Genomic DNA, 4,334 nt, shown 5'->3' on the forward strand with positions numbered 1-4,334 from the left:
TTATGAAATTCGTAGGCAAATGGTTGGAACTGGAAAATATCATTCTGAGTGAGCTAACCCAATCACAGAAAGACATACATGGTATGCATTCATTGATAAGTGGCTATTAGCCCAAATGCTTGAATTACCCTAGATGCCTAGAACAAATGAAACTCAAGACGGATGATCAAAATGTGAATGTTTCACGCCTTCATTAAAAGGGGAACAAGAATACCCTTGGCAGGGAAGAGAGAGGCAAAGATTAAAACAGAGACTGAAGGAACACCCATTCAGAGCCTGCCCCACATGTGGCCCATACATATACAGCCACCCAATTAGACAAGATGGATGAAGCAAAGAAGTGCAGACCGACAGGAGCCGGATGTAGATCTCTCCCGAGAGACACAGCCAGAATACAGCAAATACAGAGGCGAATGCCAGCAGCAAACCACTGAACTGAGAATAGAACCCCCGTTGAAGGAATCAGAGAAAGAACTGGAAGAGCTTGAAGGGGCTCGAGACCCCATATGTACAACAATGCCAAGCAACCAGAGCTTCCAGGGACTAAGCCACTACCTAAAGACTATACATGGACTGACCCTGGACTCTGACCTCATAGGTAGCGATGAATATCTTAGTAAGAGCACCAGTGGTAGGGGAAGCCCTGGGTCCTGCTAAGACTGAACCCCCAGTGAACTAGACTGTTGGGGGGAGGGCGGCAATGGGGGGAGGGTTGGGAGGGGAACACCCATAAGGAAGGGGAGGGGGAGGAGGGGGATTTTTGCCCGGAAACCGGGAAAGGGAATAACACTCGAAATGTATATAAGAAATACTCAAGTTAATAAAAAAAGAAAAAAGAACATTCATAACAACCTGTAAAGGCAAGGCGTGGAATCTTAATCTTAATCTCCTTGTTTTCTCAGCAACTTCTCCACCATCTCTTCCAGTCTCCTGTCCTTTCCGTTCCAGTCTCCTCCTCTTCCCTCAAACTTTTCTCCTGCCCATCCCTCCTTCCCGTCCAATGACAGGCCTCATTCTATCTTGTACCTGCCTCACCTGTATGACATCATCCCACACTCCTCCACTAGCAATTGGCTGTAGCCAATGTTATTTAACCAATTGCTTTAAATTAAAGAGCAAGGTTTGCAAAACCAAAGCTTGTAATCATGAGAAGTCACTCATAGACCTAGACTTTCTGGTATAGAATTTTGTATTACAGTACATAACAATAGACCAAACCTCAACAGTTTCCATTGGAGGGGAAACCAGGAAGGGCAATAACATTTGAAATATAGATAAATAAAACAACCAATACAAATTAAATAAATTAATAAACAAACAAAAGAAAGGTCAGCAATCATTCAATGGGTCTGTCTTTTTATGTGACTTGGCCCTTTTCATTTGCAGCTTTCAGTGAATTTTCATTGTTATGTTCCATACATTCAGTGTTTTAACTATACTATGACACCTGGAAGATTGGGGAGGAAGGTGAGGTTTTTTTGTTTATTTCTTTTTTTCTTTATGATTTTTTTCTTCTCAGTGGTCTGGGAATCATTGTATTTAGATAGTATTTTCATTCCTTATATTTGGGAAACTTTCTTCTATGGTTTTATGAAGAGTATTTTCTGTCATTTGTTTGGTATTCTTATCCTTCTCCCTTTTATAGAGCACCATACTTCTTACATGTTATCAACAGTATTACCAAGTTGAGTACCCTGTGAGCTAAATAATGACTAGTATGGCAAGATAGGTGCATGATACAACAATGGCCCAAATATCCTGGGGAAAGTCAACCAGTTCCTGATTATATTTAAGACCTAATCCACTGGAGGATATTAATGGGGTTTTATATATGAACTTGATCTTTATTTTTTAATATGAGTCACAAAACACAGGCAACAAAAGCCAAAAGAAATGAAATAACATCAAACTTAAAAATTGCTCTCAAATACCAGGGACCCTTAACAAAGCACAACCAATGTCAAATACACATCTAATAATGAGGTATACACAAAATATGTAAGAAACATGAACAACTCAACAGCAAAAAAAAAAGAACTCAATTGACAACTAAGTAAAGGTTATATAGACAAACATTTCTCATAAAAGACGTGCAAATATTTTTCAGCAAAGCTCACTGCTAACAAACATGAAAAGCTAGTTAAAAGCACGGTGAAATAGCCCCTCACATCTATTATAACTTTCCTTTGAAATTTTCTAATGAGAATATCTCATGCTATCACTTTACAAAAATCTAAACATGAGCTATTGGGCATTACATAGTTTGTATACACATCTCAAGAGGGCATACTATACAAGATATGCTGATGTAGATGACGTAGATGTAGATATTGTTGTGGATAATGCCAACCCTGGGCAGGTCAGAGGTCCTGAACAATATAAAAATGCAGGCTGAGCAAGCCATGGAGGGAAAGCTAGTAAGCAGTACTCCTCCAGTTGTCTATGTTTCTGTTCCTGCATCTAGATTCCTGCTTTGTTTGAGTTTCTGTCTTGACTTCCCTCAGTGATAGTGATAGGAATGGTTAAGCCAAATAATTCCTTTCCTCGCCACATTGCTTCTGGTCCTGATGTTTAGCAACAGAAAACCAAACTAGGACAACCATTAAATCTTCACCACTAGTGAGAGTTGACAGAATTAAAGATCAAAGGGAGGAAATAGGAGATAATAGAACGTGCTTTTATCTTTATATCTGAAGCTCTTACTTGAGTTGATATGAGTGAATGTCTGGGAGAATTTGAAAAATAGTGTATTAGTTGAACAAAATGAAGCACAAAGGAAGAACTTTTATTCTATGCATTGACAAACAGTGCTTCTTCCAGCTGCTGCTTCAGAAGCCAAAGGGCAGCACTCCTCTTACTTCATGAGTATAGGAGAAAGTAAGGATGCAGTGGCTCAAATAAATAAACATCTCTGTATTCCTCATATCAAGTTGTCATGATTTCCAGGACATAAAGCTACAACCATACTTCTACCTTCCAAATCCCATACAGTCATGCTTTTAATATCTTACTTGGGCCCATAAAGCAAAACTGTTACGAGAAACATAGTCTCCTACCCGGCCTACTCATATAGTAGAACCCATCAAAACATCATATTAGCAAGAATTAAGTACATATAACATCAGCATTGCTATAATATTGGTATGATTTTTACTACTGATTTAAGAGCTATTATTACATACTTACCATTATGGATTTTGCAAGTAATTTTTTATATAATGATGAAGAAATTGCAAGCAAGACACATTTATTTAACTTCATAGTATGTAAGTCATCTACAATGAAAGTTATGTGCTTTAAACAAACAAGCAAAAAATAAATAAATAAACCCTCAAGTTTAGTTGTCAATATTGTGGAAACTGGTTTCTAGGCCAGGGATGGATAGAAAAACAAAAGACAATAGTGCATTTGAAGGAGCTGAGTATTTTTGTTTTTCCAAGTCTTGATCTTTATTACTTAAAAAAGTTGCATATTTATTTTGCTTTCTGACTCTGTGCCTATACCTTCAACACTTCCACTACGAGTTTCTGCTCCTCAATAAGGAAAGCCCGCTTGATCCTGCCATGGACACAGTAGGCACACATGGATTCACCATAGGCCCTGCTGACCTGCTTCTTTGTCTTAGACAATCTCATAAGGACTTTGATTCTCACAGCACGAACCCCTCGCAGTCTGCCCAGGCATATGCCTCATGCAGACTTAGGTGCTTTCCTGACCTTCTTGGTATAAAGGTAAACAATTCCATTGCCAGGAGTTTGAGATAGCCTAGTTTTGTTAGAGGCTATATCGTAGAAAAGCCTACGACAGTATGTCAAATGCTGAGCCATCCAAGGTCCCTCTAAGCACCATCCCCAGAAAAGAATGAGCTGAGTGTTATTTGAACAAGTTCAACTAATAAAAATCAGGTAGTGTAGCAGAGGTGCTAGGAAATCCTATCCATTATGTTTGATACTGAATAAATTTATTGTAGAAAATTTGATATGTTTCATAGATATTACAAAGTGAAATAAGTTAAAAATATGAAAACAATGAATTGAATACCAGTAACTTTCTATGACTCTTCCATATCTAAAAAGAAACTAGTTGAAATAGAATTGTAAATATTGCCTTTGTGTAATGCACTGCATTACAGAGAGTATGTATTCATGACACATGCTACTGAATTAAAAGCTCAACACTCATGATGATGAAATGTTCTGTGTATCTAGCCTGCTAGTAACATTTAGAGCTGATGGCCTATTTTCTTTTCTGTACAAAAGAGTGTTGATATTCCACAAATCAAATATTTTGTCATGAGACTTAAATATAAATATAATGACTTCTCTAGGTGCTCA

At 37.9% G+C, this 4,334-nt stretch overlaps 1 pseudogene; it reads right to left on the minus strand.

Moving 5' to 3' along the window:
- Nucleotides 1-3,473: 3,473 nt before the first annotated feature.
- LOC108348880 (60S ribosomal protein L34 pseudogene) lies at nt 3,474-3,827 on the minus strand (annotated as a pseudogene).
- Nucleotides 3,828-4,334: the final 507 nt, after the last annotated feature.

Source organism: Rattus norvegicus, chromosome 1 (assembly GCF_036323735.1).
Source record: "Rattus norvegicus strain BN/NHsdMcwi chromosome 1, GRCr8, whole genome shotgun sequence".
NCBI lineage: Eukaryota > Metazoa > Chordata > Mammalia > Rodentia > Muridae > Rattus > Rattus norvegicus.